This window comes from Vipera berus (genome assembly GCF_964194415.1).
Source record: "Vipera berus genome assembly, chromosome: 3".
Taxonomy (NCBI): Eukaryota; Metazoa; Chordata; class Lepidosauria; order Squamata; family Viperidae; genus Vipera; species Vipera berus.
The window spans coordinates 111920873-111946482 of NC_138204.1; the positions used below are offsets into that span (position 1 = coordinate 111920873).

Genomic DNA, 25610 nt, shown 5'->3' on the forward strand with positions numbered 1-25610 from the left:
GGGCACGTGTGCCATTGCCCCAGAGGGAGGCGGGGCCAGTCTGCTCCCTTCTGCCTCTCCACGTGCACCTGCGCTCTCGCTCTCTTTCTCTCTGCACTGGGAGTCAGGGAGCAGCTGCAAGAGCTGGGCGGATCTGAGCTGGATGGTAGAGGCAGCCGTCAGTGCGGGTCCTGGGCTGCACAGTGATTTCGTGCCTCCCCCATGACCGATCCGGATGGCAGAGGCCTTTTCCAAGCCTCTGGAGCTCACATCCATGACTGTGGGGCAATTTTGTGGTGCGCCAGCAGCCCGATCCGGGCTCTGGAAGCCTGGAAAAAGCCTCTGCTGCCCAGATCTAGGGCTGCACAGCAATTTCATGCCCCCCCACACACTTAGACAATCCGGGCGGCAGAGACCTTTTCCAGGCTTCTGGAGCCTGGATCGGGCTGCTGGCGTGCCGCAAAATCACCCCACAGCACAGATGCGAGCTCCGGAGGCGACGGCAGGGCGATCCGTGGGGGGGGGTAGGGGGGAAGTGGCAGCAGCAGGGCAATCCATGTGGCGGGGGGGAAGGTGGCGGCAGCAGGGTGATCTGCGTGGCGGGTGGGGGGGAAACCTGCCCTACTTGTTTCACGGCCGCTTTTCACTGAGCCGCATTGCAGCAGCATTGGGTGCAATACGTGAGGTGGAAAACAGCTGGGTCATGCCAAAACCGGCCGTTTCCTGCCTCCTGCCCAATGCGGCTGCCATGAGGCCGGGGAACAAGCCGTGTGGCACTAAGAAATCGGTATAACGGTTCCTTACCTCTGCCCAGCTTGTTCCGTGGCCTCACGGCAGCCACATTGGGTACAATGCACAAGGCGGCAAACAGCCACGTCGCGCCGAAACCAAGAGGCTGGCAGGCTGTGGCTGCTGATGGACACAGTTGGCCCCCATGCACTTGCTGTGTGCGGCCGATGGTGTCAGGCAGCAGTCGTCCTGGCCCCTGCCTCACCTCGCCTTGCCCTGTGGCAATAACACCCCTGCACTGCCCCCCTGCCTTGCATTGCCTCACCCCGCAGGATGAGCCTCCTGCCCACCGTCCCACCCGCCAGAGCCCCCCTGGATCTCCCCCAACCCTGTCTGGCCCCACAGGTGTCCCTTCCAACGAGCAACATCGAGGTGGCCATGCCCACCCAGTCTGCCGTGACCACCACAGCCATGCCCACCCAATGGGCCACGCCCACTCGGCACTCGACAATACATAAGTGGGTTTTGGGTTGCAGTTTGGGCACTCAGTCTCTAAAAGGTTCGGCATCACTGTCCTACACTATAGAATATCAACAGATGAAACAGGTATTCATTCCTATCCACCTTGAGATAAACCCATAGGGCTATGCTTTCACAATTGGACCCAAACTATTTTCTCCTCTTCCCATTGCTGCTAGATTGTGCTTTTATATTGTATTTACCTGCTGTTAAAACCAATCTTCTTCTCCCTCCAAATATGTTAAATAATTACAGTGGTGAGAATTTTAAACAGAATCAATGGATGAGGAAAAGTTTAAAACTTTAACTGGTCAGGAAAAGGCAGGAAGACTTTAAACCTTTAACTGGCTTACACCCCATTGCGAATAACATGAGTTGGAATGCTCAGCACAAGTTCACAAATTCATGTTCCTATTCATGGAATACAGCCTGGGAAAAAGACACGAAACTAACCTTAAAACCCTTGAAAATGGGTTGTTTCTGTGCAAGAGCAATACCTCAAAAAAATGTCTACTTTCTACTGACAGTTCACAAAACAGCAAGGCTTTTTGTAATAAAGTTACAAACGCTTCTTCCCTTTTAGCGCACACATGAGGACTGCCAGTGGCAAAACAATGTTAATATTGCATTAGTTGAGAATTTATAGAATTTGTGACTTACAACAGTAGTTCTGGTAATAAAACTCGGAGGCAGTGAATATTATATCCTCCCTTGCATATAGCGATGGGGAGAGGCTGAGGGATAGCAACTTCCATGCAGTTACCTATGGAGTTTGATCAGAAAGGTTTTAAGAACCGTGGGAAAAGAAAATAAAAGGGCAGAGGCAATTCTCTCACTGCTGTATTTCTGTAACTCTTCAACAACAAAACAGAAGCCTGCTTCACCTCCAATCCAATACTAACAAAAATCTAAAGAGTTTGAAAGAGGTTTCAGCAAGCTGCTCTGGTAGCCACTAATTACGTCTCCGAACCTCTGAGTTTTCAAACAGAATTGATCCAATATAGCCCACGAATATGAGAAAGAGAAGATATCAGAGTACAAAGAAATTGGAAAAAAAACTGCTCTCATGCCCCAATTCTCATGAATAAAGTTTGGTTAGAGGAACTGAAATGCACAAAACATATACAACCACAGAGTGCAAAATTTCTCTTACAAGGAGAAGTGGGCTTATTGTATAAAGAGAGAGACAGAGGCCAGACAATATTCAGAGAACTAGCTCAGTAGAACAAATAATTCTGATAAAGCTGCACTGTAGGAAGGATAGGAGTTAAACAGAAATGGGCCTGCCGAACTCAGTATCGACACTTAAAGGGAACGAATTTGGAGATATTAACAATAGTATCCTAATAATACTATCAAGTGGGTCAGTTAGAGAAAGAGACAGGAAGGACTAGAGCTTCTAGCACAAGGATTGAAAGATGGAATTTCATAGTTTTTCCCCAGATTATTAATATATTTAAAAATCAAGTCAACATCCCTTCAGCTGCTAACGACAATAAAGTTACCATAAGCTAATCAAATGTTTATTTTCAGCAAAGATCTGGACAGCAGAGTAACAGTTCATTCATTTGCATTTCTGATGAGTACAAGTATTATTATTATTATTTATTGAACTTATATACCGCCCTTCTCCCATGGGACTCAGGGCGGTTCACAAGGTGATTAAAATAACACTACAAATACAAAAAGTTAATAACAATTAAAATAATTAAATTATCCTTAAATAAAATATAAAACGCCTATAGCTCCAATTAAAGTAGCAACCGTATTCCTTCTCTTCTGTTTTCAAAGAGCTCTACAGTAAAGTGAAAGGCATAAGCAAACAGATGTAAGCCAAAGTGCAGTTCAATGGAGGAAACTTGCATGTGGAGGACTACAACAATATTACAGGCAAAAAATGTAAGAAATACCCAAGGATTACTTTAGAAATATTGCAATCTATTATAAAGCTTTAATGGTAGCAGAAAGAGGGCGAGGATGGAGCCTTACCTTCAACTGGGACAGTAGTAGTGAAAAAAGCACTCAGTAGGGCTGTGCAAAGCATCCCGAAGAGTTGCTTTGCAAGGGAGGAGGCAGGAACAAAGCACCTCTGCTTACTCCTCAATTGGTTAAAGTGCTGCATGATTTGCAATCATCACTTGGCGTATTTGAGAAAGTCCTTAGTTTTCTGCTCATCTGCCTGCATGCACGGAGGGACTCTTCTGCTGGGACCACCAACAAAACAGCTACGCCTCCACTTGCATGCAGAAATAACTGGTAAAGGCTTTTGAAGTAGCCAATAGAGATGCTCAAAAAGAGAGGTTTTACACTACTCTTTCACCTGATCGCTCTAAAGCCTCTCTTTTGAATGTTTGGCACAGCCCCAGTGGTTAACCCTTTTTGTTTGATGTCATTTTCTTCTTAAGGAACATTGCTCCTAACCCTGTTGTTTGACGAAGAAAATATAGCTGTGGACTCCTCCTGAATGAAGGCCCTTCTGAATGCTTTTAAAATATTTTAAAATCGGGAATGGGATCACAGATATCCATCTGTTATAGCCAAAGCATTGTTTCTTCAACTGTCATATGTTAAACCTGTTTTGTTATCCTCCCTGGCTATTTGCTGGCACAATGATAGCTTTAAATGAAGCAAAATCCTCTGAATAATGGGAAGAATAATGTCGACCTAACACTCACAACGTTTTAAAAAATAGATTATCTTCTTAATGCCTGTGCAAGAATCTGTTCTGTGACAGCTCAGGAAAAAATACAGGTAGTCCTTGACTTACAACAGTCCATTTAATAACTGTTCAATGTTACAATAGCACTGAAAAAAGTGACAGGACTTAAGTTTTTCACACTTACGATCACTGCAGCATTCCTGTGGTCATGTCATCAAAATTAGGATGCTTGGCAAATGACTCATATTTATGACGGCTGCAGTGTCCCAGGATCATGTGAATTACCTCATGCGACCTTCTGACAAGCAAAGTCAATGGGGGAAGCCAGATTCACTTAAACCATGTTACTAACTTAATAACTGCAGTGATTCACTTAACAACTTTGGCAAGAAAGGGTATTAAATAGCTTTGTCACAGAACAGATTCTTGCAAAGGTATTATACCTGTTTTTATAACAAATGTCTCACTTAGCAACTGAAATTTTGGGTTTAATTGTGGTCGTAAGTTGAGGACTACCTGTATACCTGAGACATTATTTTAGGATTCCCTTCATTATTTTCTTCAGAATCTTAAGTCTGTGTGTGTGCATGGGAGGGTTTGTAGTGAGATACTCAAAATTATTTTTAAAATTATCCAATAATAAAGGATATAATAGTTTCAAGCAGTATTTCTCAAACTTCCTGTAACTACAGACTGAAATTCAGAAAAAGTGGGAAATATTCAAGTAAACAAACCCTCTCTCCCTTCTTTCACATTGTTAAAATGTGGGAAGTTCACATTTTTGGCAAATATAATTTTACCTGCATTTGCTTTGGGGATTACCTTCCTATCTCCGCCGTCTTAAAAGCCCCTTTTATTTTTGTTTTTATTTATCATAGAATCGTAGGGCTGGAAGGGATCTTGGAGGTCTTCTAGTCCAACCCTCTGTCCAGGCAGGAATTCTTCCATCAACCTGGACAAATGGTTGTCCAGTCTGTTTCTGAAAACCTCCAGCAATGGAGGACAAAACAACTCCAAAGGCAACCTCTTTTATCAGTTAATTGGTCTCATTATCAGGAAATTTTTCCTGAGTTACAAGTTGACTCTCCCTCTGATGAGTTTCCCCCCGTTGCTTCTTGTCCTGCCCTCAGATGCTATGGACCCCCTTTTTCTCTGTGTCAGTCCTTCCGTGTATCGGAAGACGGCTATCATGTCACCCTCAAGCCTTCTCTTCGTTAGGCTAAATACAATTTAGCCTCCAGACCTCTTATCATCTTTGTTGTTCTTCTCTGCACTCTTTCTAGGGCTTCAGCATCTTTTTTGTATCGCAGTGTTGCTTGGGTAGTCCCAAGAGACCACAGTTCTACTTAACATAGCAATGCGACCTACATGTTGTTAACTGGACTTAAGATTTTGTGTTATTGTCATTTTTTAAAATTTCCTGCATGTATTATTACTGATACATGTCAATGAATACATTTGAACCCGCTGGCCCAGTTTTCCAAACCATATAAGAATTCAGCATGATAAACATTAAAAGCATCCAATTTGGGTAAACTAGAAACAGTACAAACAGCAATTGGAAATGTCCTCTTTGTTGCTTCTTGTTTGCTAGCTCCATATAGAAATTCTCTGGTTAAAAAAATAGTGATGTGATGTCACGTGTTTAACATCAGAGCACTTAACTGGCAGTGGATTGGGGGAGGCTGGGCTAATGTGATGAGCAGACTCTGCCAGCTCCTGGTGAATGTCAGTATTGATTTAATAGATTTACATCCTGTCTTCACTTCAGGAGCTCCAAGTGATATACAAAATGCTCCCTTTTCTTATTTTTCACATTCTAACAATCCTGTGAGGTGCCGTTGGGCTGAGAGAGGAGGACCGGCTAAGGTCACTTAGTGAACTTCAATTGATTTGAATCTGAATCTCTCTGCTGCCAGGCCGACACCTGAACTACTACGTAACATTGGCAAGTAGATCCGGCCAGCCAACTGACAAGAACATAGACAAACTATGGACCACAATGGATTGCCAAGGCTTTACACAGGACCATGTAGCTTAGAGTAACAGAGATGGAAAAGGGCCTAGTGATATATTTATATTTATATTTATTTGATTTATATACCGCCCTTCTCCCGAAGGACTCAGGGCGGTGTACAGGGCAATAAAATACCAAAAATACAATACAAAAATTAAAAACAGATTAAACAATTGGGCCCAAATATAATAAATTAGTTAAAATGAGTAATTAAAACCCAAAACCCATCACCCATCAGACCAGGCCAGCTTGTTCAAACAAGTGAGTTTTTAGATCACGTCGGAAGGAGCGAAGGACGGGAGCCATCCGGAGCTCAACCGGTAGACGATTCCAAAGGTCTGGCGCGCCCACAAAGAATGCCCTCCCCCTGGGGGCCATCAGTCGACATTCTCTGACCGGTGGCACCCTGAGGAGGCCCTCTCTGTGGGAGCGCACTGGGCGAAGGGAAGTTGACGCCGGCCGCAGGTGCTCCCTTAGGTACTCCGGACCCATGCCATGTAGGGCTTTATAGGTCATCACCAGCACCTTGAATCTCACCCGGAGGGCAACTGGAAGCCAATGCAGCTCATGAAGCAGAGGTGTAACATGGGAGTATCGGGAGACCCCCAACACAACACAACTGTGATGGGAAGTCACAGTTAATTACAACTGAGAGTAAATATGGTGCAGTAGTTAAGAAATGGAAAGTTCCAGGCTCTAATCCACTCTCAACAATGGAAGCTCACCAGATGACTCAGGGCCAATCACTCTCTCTTCAATCAAGAGACTTAAGAGAGTTCTTGTTATGAGGAAAACAGAGAAGGGAGCATTATATATGCCATCTCGAACTTCTGAAAGAAAGCCAGGATATAAGGCTAAGAAAGAAAGAAATTGCTCTCAGAAGCTGTAGCATTTGGATTCCCTTGTTGCAGCTTGGAAGTTAAGTAGTATGGGTTCTTGTACTTGGAAGAATGACAATACCATGGCTATGGAATCAACTGAAAAATTGTTTTTTTTCCCCCCAGAAGAAGACAAGGGCAAATCACTTTTGTACTATTGTCAAAGACCTGTTCAAAAGCAATGTTGGGTTTGGTAGTTGCCCAGTAACCTAACATAGCTCTGTCCTTCAATGTAGTTTTCCAACCTGGAATTCAGTGAGCTTTGGTTGCCATGAACCAAATTTTAGTTTGGACTTTGCTCCCAAACAATGGGCAGCTTGGACAAGTGGTTAATGTAATTTGCATCCAAATCAAGCTAATACAATTATGTATTAATTTGATTTGCATAATTACAGCAGTGTCATAGACATAAATGTTGTAAAAAATAAGTTATACAATTATTAACAAAGTAAATTAACTCAGATGACATAAACGGATGTAAAATACAGACATTTAATTAACGGACATTCAGATTTAATAAATCTCCCTGCCTCTAAATGGTCATGTATTGTAACAACTGTAACAAAATAAGCAATGTAAATGTGTGTAGTAATGTAAACACGTGTTCCCAAAACCAACTGCCATTCTCCAGCAAATGAAGAGACTGGGGGCTTCTCAGGTCACATTCAGATTTAATTCCTGGCATTAAGATCTTTAGGTGGAAAGGATGGGGAGGGTTTTTAAGTGAGAAGGAAGGGAAAAGCAAACACTTGCAATCTCATCAGAGTAGCTCTGACACAATGTGAAGCTTCATAGGTTGTGAAGCTGGTGCAGGAGTTATCCTGTGAGATCATGACTCTCCATCCCCGAGAATGGTGTGGGAGTGGGGTTCTCTACAATCCAAACCCCACATGCTGGGGCTACAGGTGTATATTCTCTTAAACAGCATTACCTCTTTGCCTTGGAATGAGTACTGCATCAAGATACATACTGTTGGACAATCTTACAGAATTTGTAGTTCAGGTTTCTTTGTCCTTTCCTCTAAACTGACTTCATAAACATATAGAGAGATGAAAGAGTCATATTTAGCAATAGAATATTTATTAGTGAAACCTAATACTGTTTCTTTGATCAACAGAAGCTTTATCCATCTCTACATCGAAATATCCTTTTCATTAGTAATGGTAGGGATTTAGTGCCAACCCAGGATCATTTTGCCTATTGAGACAGTCATTTTTGGTCTCATCTACCTTGTTGGACTTCTGTAGGAATAAAGGAACAAAATCTTCTTTCTTTAAAAAAATGGACTAAGTTGTATGTATTACAAGAAAAATATATATAAATTCTGTTAAAAAGTGAGTTTGGGTCCAATAATTACAAAAACCTGAATATCTCATGTAGAACCTACTCTAATTTAACCATGGGTAATATGTTCTAGAACTGAGTAAACAAATCAAGACTTGAGACTTGAATAGTTCTTCAGAATGTGTTACCTTGTAAAGGGATTTAATCTTTCTGAAGGAAGTTTGGGGAAAAAATGGCAACTTTGGCAAGAGATCAAGAAATAGATCAGATCTTTTCTGATTTTGTGACAGTCATTTTAGAGTCTAGGAACCCTATCTGTTGTAACACGTAGAACCCTTAAGACATTCTGAATGTATGTTTAACGTGGAAGAACACTATATGCACGTTTATAGGTTTCTCATGTAGAAGAGAATTCAAACAGACTACTCAGTAAGCAACAATTCGGGTAAACAATTTATATGGCTTCACAACTGTCTGATATTCCAATATGAGAATTCTTATATTCCCTAAAATAAACTTTAATATGACTAGTTCTCTGTTTTTAATTTTTATCCAATTTTATCAAAAAGTTCATAAACCAGTATTGGCTACTTTTTTAAAACGTAAGTGCAGTGCCTGGATGTAAGTAATACTGATGAACTAAAATGTCTTTAACGAGGCCTTTACAATGTTCACATTATTGCCATTTATCACAAATTAACACAGCAACACTTAAGTACATGTTACTTGATACATAAATCTTTAAGGAAAAGAGGACACAAGCCAAAAATAAATTTCTTCAGATGGGTGAACTGAAATTAGACAGATTCTCTCAGGCTGAGAGAAACAGAGAGAGGGTGAGGATTGGGGGAGGGGGGGGGGAGAGAGACTAGGCAGAAAAACAGCATACATTTCAAAGTATCTGTATCAACTACTATTAAGCCGAAGAGAAAAATCACACACATAGTCCTGAGACTATTCTCAGTCATAAAATCAAACTGAAATATCTGGTAATTTTATTTCAAGCTTTGAAATAAGTATTCCAAGCCTACCGTACCAAGAAATGACAGGAGGCTTCGCTCCTCTTCTGTGCTGCTATCCAGCCACTCGGCCGCATCGCCAGGAGAAAGGAGATTCATTCTCCAGCTAGAAAACTTTTCCATACAGTAGATAATGGCAGCATAAATCTGGGAAGGGAAAGCGGGGAAACGTGGAGGTTCTTGGGAGGCCAGTACTCAGGTTTTTGGCTGAACCAAATAAAATGGAATGGACAAAAGGAAGTGTACCGTGGCCTGACTCCGGTCTCCCTAGCTGACGGACTTATCTGATTAAAAGACAGAGCAAGATTTGATGTCAGTTTCTCAGCTCGAGCAGGAAGAGTAAAAATAAGATGACAGGCTGGTGGCCTCCAGTTTAAAAATGACAAAACAGCATTTAAAAATGTGGAGGCATGGGAAGACAAAGGAAAATATCCCCACTACAGCAAAGATTAGCAAAGCCATTCAGTGAATAAAAGTGTGATATAGGACTCCCCTCCTTTTAAGGAAAAATGATATAAAATTCTAGTAGCTTTGTTTTTCAGCTTTCCAAAGAAAGACCATTTAGAATCCTGCCAACAACAGAGAGGTTTGCATCGCCACCAGACCTTTTCTGCTCCAGCTACAATTAGAATAGTATCCGACTCGCTTACAACACATTTGCTCATGCAATGGCAGGTTGATCAATCTGTGAATAGGAAGAGTCCCTCCCTCCTTCCCTCCCTCCGCATGGCAGCTGCATTGATCGACAATAATGGAATCTGTTTCCGACTGCCAACAACAGCATTAAGGATATTAGAACAGCTCCTCTTCCTAAGAACAAGAAGCAGCCCAATGCAACCCTGGTTCGACTTTGGCCTCCTTGGTTAATAGGGCTCCCCCTATCCTCTGGGAAAGACAAAGAAAAGGGTCAGCAGAAACAAGACCTGTTAGGAGAATCAAAGGAGCCACTGCTACAGAAACAGGGTCCAATTATTTGGCAAAGAAGAGGTTATATGAAGGAGGCCCACTACCTTTGCCTGTTCTGCAGCTGTAATCAGGGTGCATCATTTATTTATTTAGCAACAGAAAAATGAGGATGAGAGGGGAGAGTATATGTTTTATATGACTTAAAGGGTCACTTTTCAGGTTTGTACAAATGAAAGCAAGAATGAGTCCTGGCAAATGAGAAACATCTGGGCCTTACAAATCAGAAGCATCTTTCCCCCTCTGAAACCTGGAATTCTGAGAAAAATCATTCTCATTAAAGGAACAGGACCCCTTATTATTATTATTTTAAAATAAATTACATAAAAAGAACCCCCACTTATTCCTGCACTCTACTAATCATCATTAGGAAGGAAATTATATAAAAACCATAGGGAGGGTCAGCAAAAGAAACAAACAAAAAGTACATTCAAGCTAGGAAAGCATATAGGCAGGGATAGACGGCATCAATTCTCAGTAGGAGAAAAATTCCAATTATTTCACTATTCTGTAACATATAACATTTGAATATAGAGCCAAACATTTGTAACAATGCTCTGGCCAATGCTCTCAAACTCACAAGTTAATGAGAAGAGGCAGTAAGTAAAACTGTTTCAGCCTTACAATCAAAGAATACTTACTGTCTTCTTTGTTCAATAATGAAGTTGAGAGTGGAGGGGACACCAAGAAAATCCCCTAACCACGTGTTTCCATAAATCTGGACTATTTTCGTAAGCATCTGCTTCCTCAACAGGCATTATATAGTATTGGCAAGGAGGAACAAGGTGATCAGTTGAGCAGCAAAAGTCTTTGGTAATCAATTAAATGGAAATGAATTATGAATTAGCCATTATCAAGGGGAAAAATAAACACAAATAGTTGGTTTTCCCTGTTTAAATCCTACCAAGTGAACACTCTCTAAACCTCATTCTCTCTAGTCTATGTTTATAATGGTTGGTTCTTTTTTGATTTTGTCACAGTACATTTTTCTAAAACTGAAAACACTGAAATGAGAATTACTTTTCTTCCCAAACCAGAGAGCAAGGTAGCCAATGCAACCTTGTAAGCCAGAATTTATTTACAAAGGCGTTCTTGATAATTTATATGCTCATGGAAAAATATAACAGATGATGAAACGAAAATTGAAGTATTCTGTTTAGGTGAAACCAAATCCCTAGAAAACACTATGCCATGTCTGTGAAATACTCAAACTTCAAATTGTAAAGTATCAATACATACCTTAAAACATATCAAAATGTCTACATATCAGCATGTATATCATAATTGCTAAGCACATTGGTTTGTGCTTAAATTGTGCTTAAATTGTAAGCCGCCCTGAGTCTTCGGAGAAGGGCGGGATATAAATGGGATTAAAATAAAAAAAAAATAATCATGTTTAGAGATGTTACATGTCTGAAATTTAGGATTCTAAGCAGCTTTTGTTTTCTTGTGGATTTAGAAGTTCAATTTCTGATGAATGAAGCTTCACAGAAGTTTGCATATAAGCAGTTTATAATGCAGTCTAGTAGCATGATCATTCATAATGCATGCAAATATTAGAGCTTTGACAGCCATGGCAAGAGACGCTTTGTGTGCACAAAAAGCAGGAGTGGTACTATAATAAAGTGCATTATCCTTTTAAGCATTATAAAGCCACAAAAGATGGAGCCATGGAACTAGCTCAAATGAGTCCAAAGGGTCTTCACTGACTAACTTTGCAGTGATCAATAATTTTATCATATTGTTGAAACAATATGTATTAAAATGTCCAAAGCTAATTGAGACTGAAGGAAGATGTTAATTTAGCATATTTCTTTTCACTCCAAGTTACCAAGTTTGGCAACCAAACCTTAGAATGCCTACATACTGTATAAAACAACTGACAAGATTTTTGGAAGTCTGAATTATAGCAATTACTTTGTAACACAAGGAAATAAAACTACACCATGAACATTAAGCTGTACATCTCACTGTAGAATAGCCATGGAAACTAAGACAAGCCTGAAAACTCAGCATATTATTGTAATGGTTGATCAGCTTCACAAAACATTAGTATGTGCCGTGTTCTCCAATGCCCCACTGATGTGGTATGACTCTAAGACTGCTTCCAGTTGCTTTCAGATCAGCTAACCACCCAATAACTCCTTGGTACGAACTAAAAAAACTTCTTGGATGAGAAGCAAAATGTCTTCAAGGAAAAACAAAGTTTAGTTGCCTTTTGCAAAAGCACCTTTGGGACAATTTCCATAAACAAATACGTTCGTCTTCAAAGCACATGCTCTTTTCTTCCATCTGCAAACCTGACAAGTTTTACCAGATGTAATGAGCTAGATATTATCAGCATTAAGGTGGAATATATTACATCAATCACCAATCTGTTCCAACCTTTTCATTTCAGATGGAAAGCAAATTAGGAAGGGGTGGGATCCTCAGAGTACAAATTTCCTCTCATGCAGTGTTACGATTGGTCTAGCTCAGGCATGTCAAACTCATGACGTCATGTGACATCGCGTGACGTATCGCGGCTTTTCCCCCTTTGCCGGCAATGGGGTGAGCGCGGTTTCAGTATGACGCATCCGGCCCGCGGGCCAGCAGTTTGACATGCCTGGTCTAGCTGCATCTGTTTGGCAGAGAGTAAGATATTCTGTAAAGCAGAGTGGTCCATCAGAAAGAAAGTAAACAGGAAATAATTGTTGTTGTCAAATATCATAGATCACATAACTTCATTTGCTTTTATGGAGGGCGGTACCTTTAAGTCAGCCTTGACTTCTTGCATCTGCTGGACTGGTCCCTGCAATTTTCTTGGCAGGATTTCAAAAGTGCCTTGCCACTGCCTGCTTTCTAGGGCTGAGACAGAGAGACTGGCCCAGAGGGATTGTTACCCTGCTAACTTTGTGCCCAGGGCTTTCAGCCTGATATGTTAACCACTACACCAAACTGGCTCTCCATTAGCTGTTGGCAGCATCAAAGGATAAAGAGTAAGGCAGGACTTATTTCTTCTAATTGTGTCTAACCTTACTGCTTTGGTAAAATATCCAATGGTATAATTCCTATATTAGCCCACAACATGTCAACACAAGTCAGCTACTTTTAATTTTCTTAAGTTCATTCCAGTATATGCTTCACCCTGAAAGAGAGGCAGCAGATATTTGCATGCTATGTATACTGAGTGAATGCTTCACTTGGAAATAATAATACTCTACCCAATCAGCAGGTGCCCAAGAGAATGAAAACACCTCCTTTCAAATTCCAATGAAGTGCCTGTCTGTGTTTAAAAGTATTGTTTATTTTCTTTGGAACTGCTATGTTTCAATTCTCTGGCTTCTGCATTGCCCTTTAACTTTAATACTGCCATAGGCTCATCATGTAATCTTAAGTGAGACATTTTCTGTTGCCAGCCATTTTGCATAGGCATGCATGAGAACAATATAGAGACTAGGGAATTCAGAACAGTAGAAAGAAACTAACTACTAATTCTAACATATGAGGGAGCAATATTTTCTTGAATGGCCTATTCCAGAATACTAATTAATTAATTCGAATTACAAATTGATGGACTGACTGCAGCTTCCTGTTGGTTGTCCACTTGGCAGCACATCATGTTTTGCTCAGTGCAGTACATTAAACAATCTTGACTGATACTTCACGGTAATATAGCTTGATGGAGATTGAAAAAGCAGACATAATTTTTGTAACTCTTTTTTTAAATAATCAATGTATTTACTGACTTCTACTTATAATCATTCTTATGGTGATGAATGACAGATGGACTTAAAGGTGGGATAAATGACATTAAATATCTTCAGATCAGAAACTGGAGGCTGAAACATTCCTGCACAATTTGAATTAATTGAATGGACAGGCAGGAACTTGTAACCTCCTGCTATTTGGGGGAAACATGGGCATTCTCATTCTGCTAAAGGCCATTCTGGAATTTCAGAAAAAGTATAGGCATGCCGTACAATTTGGATTATTGTGGCATCAAATTGCTTTCTGACTTGGAAGAAATTAAAAAAAATCCAGTGGGAAGATTTAAATTACCTACAAAACAGAACTAGTGAGTTATTCCATCTACCACAGCGTTTAAGATATCAAGAAATCTGTCATCAGTTTTGGATTATAAAACAGTTATGTGGATTATCCGTGTTTTAACCAAATTGGTTAGTTCCTCTTCATTTCCAATATATATATATATTAGGAAAAAACCATGATTACTTCAGTCAATCTGTTTCATATGAAGTTGTTGAGGAAGGAAAGGAAAAAGGGATTAATAAAATGCAGCTAAAGAAGGACCAATATTGTTAAATCTATGACAAGAATCTTTACCCAAATGTTCAGAATACATTATGGTACATGGCAGAGAGATTTTTATAATATAAATATTGTGCATCTATATACAAATGTAGATAACAATTACTATGTTAAACACATGATTTTTTATGGATAACAGTTAACTTAATTGAATGGCACTGACGAAGGGGATTTGATTAAAAAAAACTTATAAAACATCATTACTGTTTCAGATGCCATAACAGTTTTTGGGCTTCACACTGCACATTGGCTAGTGAAAGAAAAGCGCTATCACAGAATAAAAATTAAAAAGTTTTAATTTATTAAAAATATAACACAAAAATATTATGTGTGCCCAGGAACATCCACCTAGGGTATGTCAAAAAAGCAAGATGGTGGCAACTATACTGTGGTGTGAACCCCTGCCTTATTACTGTAATTCACAACAAGCTTGTATTTGTAAAGTCTGTCTTCAGTGTAACTATGAAAATACAAATGCATTATTTGTTCTGGTAGCTTGTCAGCTAATTACACATATAAATCGTTACAAGATTTGATAACTGTTGTTTTTTGTTGTTGTAATTATCCACATTATAGAGCTGTACAAATGAATTAACATACACAGGATGGAAAATATAAAGTCTGAGAAAGAAAAATGAAGTTTTCAACACAGAATGGCACAGTGGTTATCTACTATTAAAGTCCCTGCTTCAAATTTCACTTCAGTCACAAATATAATAGTCAGCCTCAGGGAAGCCATTATTTTCTTCATATTAGAATATTGCTAACCTACTTTTCAGAGCAAATGTATGGATTTTGAGATAATGCCTCACTGCCTGTCATTATTCTAAATATCATATAACAAAAAGTATCTACGTAGTATTCTGCTGTTTACTATTTCTCCTTTGTACTTATCTTTGGACTGTATGTTCCTTTGTGATAATTCATTCCTGAATTTTATGAGGCAAGTTATCCCTAAAAAGTCAGAAGCATTTTTAGAGATGATGCAAGGTAGATTTACCACAATTTCTGACTGACTCAGAAGATTGAGTCTCAACCTCACTGCACCTTATTGGGCACATTTAGCATCTTAAGAAAATATTTTGACAATGAAAGTTGATACAGGATGGAGCTTTCTCATTCTCAAAATGGGTACCATGGTAGCATGGCTCATCTCAGTAAACAAAAATTTAAGGTGAAAAAATTATTTGAGAGAAATTTCTAGCTTTACAACAATGTTCCACAATGTAGATTTATGTTGTTATGCCTCTTTTCAGTCCATAGTGCATCCATGCATAAGATGCTGCCCCAAACTTCCGGTTTGACACGTGGCCGCCATGGACAGCTAGGAGACTTGCTCTCTCTCTCCTGTCCAGTTTCGCATCGTTGGGGGGCCCTGAAAAGGGCCGAAAGTTGCTCCAAAGAGGCGACCAGCAAGGAGGGGCTTCGCTGGATTGTGGGAGAGCAGTAACTCTCCCATTAGAGCTGGAGATTCCCTCCAAACTGGTGGATGAAAGGACCAGCTATTTTGGCTCATCCCTAGGCTGCGAACAGCCGAAGTCACATTTTTCACCAGGCAACTCTTAAAGCAGTGCGGAAGAGACTGGGTGAGATCTACCACTTTTACACCCTAATTATTTTCTGTACCTGCTTAAGCTGCTAAGCATTTTCCCACCTGTGGTGAGGGAAGGGGGATTTTAACCCTCCCTCCAGAAACAGCAGTGACCAACTACCCAGGGGTGTTTAAAACATTGAAAAAGTAACTGAATCCCAATTGGAATTTTATTTCTCAAAGTTGTGGACTGAAAGACTTTTCACTTTTTATTTTTCATTATCTACTTCTGTTGAAAATTGGGTTTTTCCTTATAAAACGAAGAAAAACTGAAAAGATTAAAATAACTTTGGGACTCAAAGGGAAACTTTAAAAGGTAGAGGGGACACCATGTGGTCAAATTTGGTATTTTAATTTGTTATTCTCTAGGGGTCTGACTGCCCAGGGAAATAGATAAGACACATAACATAACCTTGAAAATTTTGAAACAACAGCTGTGAAAGGCTCTGTGTTCCTTATCCAGAAAAAAAACTTTTTCTTTCTTTTGGATTTCCTAAGTGTAAAGCCTTTAGTATAAAATACTAATACGGAAGAAGACCAGGAACAAAATTTCCTTATGGATAAAGATCAACAAATTCTCTCTATATTGAAAACAATAATTCAAACTCTTACCACAGCCAATGAAGAACTAGGAGGCTATGGGAAGGAACAAGAAGACAGCCCAGATAGGAAAACCCAAACTTTGACCATAACTAAAGAATTATCTATACAAAATACAATAGAAAAAAGTAAACATTTAAATACCACGACAGAAGAATCAACTACTCAACAAATATTGACATTTGAAAATCCAGAAAATCCAGAAAATCCACTGACAACTTGGAAAAAGAAATGATTTCCTATACAAATCAGAAGTAATTAGAGGATCTAAAAAAGAGCAGTTGGATGAGAAGATAAACAATTCAGAACAACCACGTTGATATGGAAGAATAAAGAGATGATCCACTAGATCTAACAAGTCCTCTCAAAAAAAATGGTGACCGGATGGTTTTGCCAACATCAATTAAAATATATGACATTACAAGGAAATTGGTTTGATGACCCAAAAACAAGGACATGGAAGACGATTTGGCAAAGAAAAAAAGCTAGAATAAGACTGAAGAAGAATGGAGTTTTGATCATCTTATAGAAATCTAAAACAGAATATACTTATATAGATAAGATGTGCATGTTGAACACAAGACATTGTTATGAACTGAGATAAAGAAAAGTTTTTGGCCATTAAAACTTAGCAGTATAAATACTAATAGCTAAATTTGAATATTGATTTGTGCATAAAGGTCATGTAAAGGTGAATAGGATGTAGACAAGCTAAAAACCTATTGATGAAAGTAATAAACAGGTCTATATGGAACGCCAAAAACAAAAATCATTAGTTTAAGCAAGAGATAGCAGATATAAAGAGGAAGAGAGAGAAAGTATTTAATACTGAAATAAAAAGAAATTTTGATTACTACTTAAAAAAATCAAAAACTAGCAAAAAGGAAGGATATCATATTATATTCATAATTGACATAGAGGGTGAGAGGTTAAATAGATAAGATGTGTATTTTGAACATTAGATTTTGTTATGAATTGTGATAGATGAATTGGGAGTATATTAAAAACCTTGGGAATGATAAATATCAAACGTTAAATCTAAATGTTAGTGGAAATTAAAACTGAAAAAATCTATTATGTCATTGATTGTCTAAAAGATTGTATGTTAAAACAACTAGAATATATGTAAACTAAAAACTATTGATATGTGTAAGAAAGTTATTTTCCATGTGATTGATAGGATAAAACTTGTTTTTTAAATTTACAAATAGACAGTATATATGAAGGGGAAAAGAGAGGAGATGTTTATGGAAGCAATTTGAAATCTGTACTAATGGTATTTGTAGGTAATTGAATTATTACTACTCAGCCACCACACTGCTTTTCAAATATGTGAATGTAACATTAGAAAATCAATTTGTAAAAATTTGTAAAAAAAAAAAAAGATGCTGCCCCAGCTTACTATATTGGCTAGAGTGTGCTAGTGAACATTCCCTAATTTTCCCTCTCTGTCCTAATAATATATTACTACTGAGTACAGTTTCTTGTTTTGTCTTTGACTACTACAAAATGTTGAAAAAGTTGAGGAGTATTCACTCTTCAAAGATGCAGAGGAGCTCACCAACTTGCTGGAGAAATCTTGGCTCGTGACAGACAGAAATAATGGCCCTTCCTCTATCCCAACTATATTTGTGGTTAGAAAGTCTAATAAAATAAAAAGGAATGGTTATTTTGAGGACATCACTTTTTGTCTCGGCAATTCCATTGGGCTGCGCAAGTATATATTAACTGATTTTAAGCTTACATGCCAGAGGCCTGCAATACTTGACAGGAACTTATTTTTGATAGAGGGATGGGAGTCATTGTATTCATACTGTTGTACATGGAGCTTAGGAACAAATGAAAAAAAATGTCACTTGTTCCCGATAGATGTTTGCCTTGAAGAGCATACAATCCGACATTTGCCATGGAAAAGACTCCAGAGGAAAGGAGACCAAAGTAGCTAAACCAGTAAGAATAGGCATTCCATTTCATTTCAACAATGCCGGGGTTTAGCAAATCCCTGCACGGAAAAGATGGGCTTTAAGGAGGAATTTGAAGGGAAAAAAAGAGAATTATGGAAAACTTCCAAGCAAAGAGGCAGCCAAAGAAACCAGCAGAAAGGAGCCTGGATGGTAGAGATCAGTGGTACAGAACCACCAAACCCAGCAGCAAGTTGTAGAACATCAAAGAGAACACTGAAAATGGATCTGGAATAGGGGAGCAGGCAGGAAATTACTACATGAATAATAACAACATTGACCTCACGACTGGAAAAAGCTTCATTAAAAGAGGGGTAAAAGGCCTTATTAAGCCCTTACTCACATGCCATATTTTTCACGACTGTCTAGGACAGAAAGGACATGATTGCAAACAAAATTCCCCTATGTATATGTCAATAGCACTGTGAGATAAAGAACTGATTTTGCAACTATTTTAAAACAATAAATTGAAGTTCTTTGTTTTTATATCCAGCTTCAGAATGTTTTTTCAGTTCCATAATAGAACAGGAAGTTTTGTCTGTTACAATTTGAGGCTGATTACAAGTTAGTCATTCCCGCTTTTGCGGGGGGGGGGGGGGGGAGGGGGGGATGAAATTGTTAATTTTAAATCCAAGTCACTATAAGGGTTGGGGTTTAAAATGTGCCTTAAATGTCCTGGACTAATTAAATACAATTACTTGTGCCAGCTTGTTTGACAAAATTCTGATTGAAGAAAATAGAATTGCAAATAGTCAAAAAGGTCAAATATTTGGGAATATATTTGACCTCAAGATGTTCAACAATAAAAGAAGATAATTACACTAAATTGTTAAACCAAATAAAGCTTGATTTGGAAAAATGGAAGAAACTTCAACTGTCGATGTTAGGAAGAATTGCTACGGTGAAAATGAATATATTACCAAAAATATTATTTCTATTTCAAATGATACCTATAAAACTGGAGAAAAATATTCTTTGAAGATTTAAACTCTTTAATTCAAAATTTTATCTGGCAAGGAAAGATAGCTAGAATTAAATTGAAAATGTTACAAGGGAAATGGAGGCTTTGGCTTGCCAGATTGGGTTTTGTATTATCAAGCACCAGTATTATAACATGGATAAAAGAATGGATAACTCTTAAAAATAAAAGATTGCTGTATCTGGAGGGAGATGACCTGCAACTTGGTTGGCATGCTTTTCTATGGTACGGAAAAAATAAAATACATAAATACTTCTAAAACCACTACATTAGAAATGCATTATTATTAACTTGGGAAAAAATAAAATGTAAAATTTATGGCTTTCAACAATGGAAGCATTCGTACATCCAAATCTAGTCAGTCTTGATAAAATATGGACATACAAAGATATTCTAAATTCTAAAGGGAACTTAAAATCCAGGCAAGAGATGGAAAATCAGGGCATCGATTTAACATGGTGGTCACATTTACAAATGCAAGTCAGATATGATAAAGATATTAAACAGTATGTATTTTACAAAGAACAGACTATGTTTGATCAGACTTTATTATCTTCTGATGAAAAGTTAAAAATGTACAATTTAATAAATTTCAAAATGGAAGATGAACAAGTAAAAGAGACAACGTTAGTATGGGCAAAGAATTTTGGATATAATATAGACTTAGAAAAGTAGCAAAGTTTGTGGGAAAGAAACTATAAATTGACAATGCCAACTTCATACAAAGAAAACTTATATACGGTAAAATGTTTTATAGATGGCATTTGCCACCAACAAGATTAGCAAAAATGTTTAAAAACATGTCAGAGAAAATACTTGTACATTGTATCTGTTTGCAGCTTGCTTAATCAAGTTACAGACAGAATAAAAGCTGTCTTAAGACTGCAATCCTATATCTTTTCCCAGACACCAGTTACAACTGAACAAGTTTCATCTGTGAACAGACCTGCACAGGACTGAACTATATCAGAATTCAAAACAACTCACAATATTGGAGAGTAAATGTTGGGGAATGAATATATCACTTTAGAAGCGAGATGACTTACACGGGTTCACAAGCTAAGCCATTAACAACGTACACTCTTTTCAATAATTTCTAATGTTCAGAATGATACTAGAGGATAGCACTTAGCCTTCCCCCTCCCAATTCCCCGGCCCTAGAAGGAACAAAACACCACTCACCAACTTCTTAGTCACTTTGTCAAAACTACTGTCCTGTTCTTTGTGGGTCCCAATTTTCCTGAGGCGGCAATTGTGGCTGCAAGGGACTTTACCTGAATCCTCCATCTCGTGAATGCGTCAATGCCTCAGTCATGGTCCTGCCAGCCCCACTCTCCCAACCCCATTTTCAGCAGCCACGCTCCTTGTCCATCCTCTGCCTGGGAATGCAGAAAGGCCCGGCCTCCATATTCTCTGCTTTGGCTTCTTAAAGCAGTTCAACAATAGCTGCCCTTTCTCTGGCTCGCATTCTCTCCCACTGCTAGGAGCGGGCTGGAATCCCTGGGCGTCCGTCTGTGTGTACAGAATCAAACTAATAGGGACGGAGTTTTCTTTTCCTTTGCCCAAAGGGGTGTGCACGTGTGTGAGCAGGAGGCGGCTCCAGGCAGTGAAAACATGAAGTCAGTGAATGAAAAAGTTTGAATGACTGTTTGATAATTCAGTTTAGGCAGCTCACTCCTAAAGTATCAGTGCCACCTCCTTAAATCTGAATTTAAGTAGGCGTACTAAAGATTTATTTTTTTTAAAAAAAAGAAGAATAACAGATGTTCAAAGAAGACAAACTTCATATCAAATGTTTTTATGAAACTGAAGCAATGATAAAATTACTTTCCATCTGCATTTTTTTGTTACTAAACAATTGTTTGCTTTCTTTATTTCCCTCCAAGCCCCCCCCCCGCCCCACCTCCCAAAGTAGCAGAAATTCCAATCAAACCAACCTTCTTTGCTTGCTCTTAGGTTGAATTCTCAGGCAGTCTGAGAATGAAAACAAATTACACTAATTGAAATAGTACTCATTCCAAGCTTTTGCTTTAATGCTCTGACGTGAAGACGTGATAATACCAATGCAGAGAGCTGTTCATCAAGCTTGAGCAATTTTAAGAATGCCATTGTTTGATTTTAGTTCCCACCTGTCTGTCCAGAACAGCCAAAGGGAAGAGTCAAAACTCCCCCTTAAGCATGAGATAAGAATAACTCTGTGTCTTGCTACTACAACTAACCATGAGCTGAAGACATGAGATTTATGCTCCTGCAGGGTCTGAACCTTTGCTGAGGTTAGAAGGATGACCCTATTCCCTTGCTGATTTAACAACAGTCCTCAGATTTCCCCTCCCCTCCTGGAAATAGGATGAATTGAACTTCTATTGCTCCCAAGGGAAATCCACTACAAAGCTTCAGGACAGTCTTTGAATGTTGAGTTTGCTCTCCTGTAAAGCTAGCCAGGGAAGTCAAGGCAATTGGGATGCTTGATCTGCCTCCCTTTCAAAAGTTCAGGATACCTGACCTCTCATTATGGACATGGAATTTCACATATGTGCGATATGGGCAGCTATATACATTTACTAAACAAACGAACACATAAATGATTTTAATTTACAAGAAGGCAGACATAAAAACAATTCTGACAGTAGGAACTGTTTGAGAGTAGAAATTATTACCCAGAGACATGACAAGGTCCCTTTCGTACTACATTAACTTTATACTGCATACTATCTTTTTGAGGTTTTAATACAGGGGTGTCAAACTCAATTTCATTGAGGGCCACATCAGCATTGTGGTTGCCCTCAGGGGGCCGGGTGGGTATGGCCAGGGTGGGCGTGGCCTACTGGGTGGGCATGGCCTACTGGGTGGGCGTGGCCAGCTCTACATCATTCGCATCAAGGGTGCCTATGGGGGCCTGGGCAGGAGTGGGACAGATCTGAGGGTCTCTGGCAGGAGGAGGGTTTCTGGGCCAGGGCCAAGGCAGTGGGGGCCGTTCCCTCACTGTTTCCAGGATGGCTTCGCATGAAACCACTTCATGGGCCGGATCTGGCCCCTGGGTCTTTTGTTTGACATGTCTGTTTTAATATGTATTCCTGCAATTACGATTTGATGGCCCTTAAATGGCCCTTTCCAATTGCATGATTCCATAAATGAACTAGGTGACACATTAGTCACTGAGTCGTCCTTTCAGTGATATTTCCTTACCTAAACAAAGAAACATACAGTGACACGGACAGGCACAAAAGCAGTGGAAACAGGAGCAACTTCTAACTTCCTACCAACTTTCCCATTGACTAGTTGTGGGAAGCTGGCAGAGAGCACTGGAAATCACAATCACACGACAGGGGCTAACTGCGGCAACACTGCAGCAGTTGTAACTTTGCATATACAGCTGGTGTGAAGATCCCTGAAATTGCAATTGCACAGGAGTAATGAGCCCTAGATTTTGTAAGTTGTAAGGATCTGGGTACAGATGCACTGTTTGTGCCAACTGAAGATTATAAACAGATAGACAAGAGAGTTTTAGTATAGATAGTCCTCGACTTATGACAATTGAGCCCCAAATTTCCACTGCTAGCAAGGCAGTTGTTAAGTGAGTTTTGTTCCATTTTATGACCTTTTTTGCTACGGTTGTTAAGCGAATCACTGCAGTTAAGTGAATCACGTGGTCATTAAGCAAATCTGGATTCCCCCATTGACTTTGCTTGCCAGAGGCTAGCTAGGAAGGATACAAATGGTGACCACATGACCCTGGGCATCGATTTAACATGCCAGTTGCCAAGTGGTTGAATTTTAATCATGTAGGTGTTGAGTTTGAGATACACTTTCTACACCCATTGTACAAGAGGACAAAAATAAGAAACTACCCTGTTCCTCAATATCTTTATCAGCAGAAGAAACAATGACAGATTACATATTCAAGTTTATTGAAAAATGACCCACACTAACCAGGTGCTTCTCTATCAAAGCAATAACTCAACTACCCACAAGAAGATTGTATATGAACATTATTCGGCCAGGAAAATCACACTGGAGTAACCCAGAAATGTAAAAAAAGAAAACAGGCTACTTGTATAATATCCACATGACGCCCCGGAAATGTGCCTAGTTACAAAATCTATTGCAATGCAATTTTTATAACTATGAAAAGAATAACTTTCCCCCACATCAAAAACATCTCTGAGACAGCCGACATAGTACTGCAACCTCTTGTCATCATTGTAGCATACAAAACCACAAAACTGCTCTAAAACATATGAAGATCCAGTAATCAAAGAAGAAAAAGCAGAAGTCATCCACAAACATCAACTGACACAGATGAGATTATCAATATTCTTGTATGTATGTATGTATGTATGTATGTATGTATGTATGTATGTATGTATGTTTGCATTTTTCACATTTTTGAATACCCTTCTCCCGCAGAGAGGGACTCTTCTTAGTCTCTTAGCTTGGAAACTGTTGACTTTTAGACTAAAGTAACCAAAATGTTTTTAAAATGCTAGGGAATATTCAGAAGCTTGGCCTTCTGACAAATCAGCCTTTATAACAGACCCACAGAGATAAACATCTATATATCATCTAAAAGACATAAACACAACTCAGGGAAGGAACCAAACACCCCAAAGCACATTCTCCCTAGTAACCAACAATCAGGTATACTGGAAGCAGCACCAAGTAAACAATCAGAGAAGAAACAGCACTTTAATCAAATAACCATGAAAAGGGAACCACATCCCAACTTAGACTGAAAAGGTAAGCTACTATATATGAACAACCAATAAAGTCCACTTTCTCTTACACTGATGATATTGCTAAGCAGGATAATGAAACATCTACAGCAGGGGTGTCAAACTTGCAACGTCATGTGATGTGTCGCGACATATTGCGACTTTTTCTCCATTGCCAGCAATGGGGTGGGCCCAGTTTCGGCATGACGCATCCGGCCCATGGGCCGGCAGTTTGACACCCCTGATCAACAGGAAAACAACCAAGCTCACAAAATATCAAGAATCCAACACTTCAATATAATGGTACATTTCTTGTATTCTGTACTACTGCGTCCCTTAAACATGACTTGCATCTAGGCTTTGTAATTTGATTATGTACATAAATAATCGCACTGTGTGTGTTATACAAACTTGGAGTGGGCAGTGAAAATCTGCGATTAATTCTCCTGGTCTCCAAACTGAGAAAGTTAGTATAGCTATAAAATATAAACACTCACAAAGACTCTTCTGTTTCCAATTTTTTCCAATCCCCCAAGAGGACACTATGGCTGAGCCTTATTGCCTCCTGTCTGCAGTGACTCTGACCCTAGTTATGCCACTACGCTTTTTAAAAATAGTAATACCAAAAAGAAAATAGCAAGAAGTGTTAACCAATCAGCCAGATTACTGATCAAAAAAGTAATAACCTAAGTGCTGTTAAACTGTAGTTCAATAAGTCATCTGGAGCTGAGGAATTGGTAAACGCTTTCTTCAGGTGAATTCCATGATATGCTTAGTCATGGAATCACAATAGTTACTGACCAAAGAACAGAAAAGTACTAGGACAGGAGTATCTGGAGATTGAAGTAGGGGACAAAAGCTTAGAATATTGGTTTGGAATGTCAGAATTATTTTATTTATAAGAGACTAAAAAGTGTGGTCTTTATACAATGAAACAAAACAAAAATTAAAGGAAGTGTTTAAAAGCTAATCCAAATAAAAATACTGGATTAGTGACATCTTCCCTTTTAGAGGGGTCAGTATCCAGGAAACTGCATAATAATACCAAAGAGACCAAAATGGTCTACAAGAAAGACCATATGAAAAATAGAATAGAGGTGCAGCAAGGCATGATATTGCATGGTAAAGGTAAAGGTTCCCCCGCACATGCGTGCTAGTCGTTTCCGACTATAGGGGCCGGTGCTCATCTCCGTTTCAAAGCCGAAGAGCCAGCGCTTGTCCGAGGACGTCTCCGTGGTCATGTGGCCGGCATGACTAGATGCCAAAGGCGCACGGAACGCTGTTACCTTCCCACCGTAGTGGTCCCTATTTTTCTACTTGCATTTTTACATGCTTTCAAACTGCTAGGTTGGCAGAAGCTGGGACGAGTAACAGGCGCTCACTCTGCTAGCGGCACTCGGGATTCAACC

At 39.3% G+C, this 25610-nt stretch overlaps 1 protein-coding gene across 1 annotated transcript in view; it reads right to left on the reverse strand.

Annotated features, from left to right (window-relative positions):
• Positions 1–25610, reverse strand: part of RASAL2 (RAS protein activator like 2) — a 228774-nt gene that overhangs the window by 90212 nt on the left and 112952 nt on the right. The window lies entirely within an intron of this gene.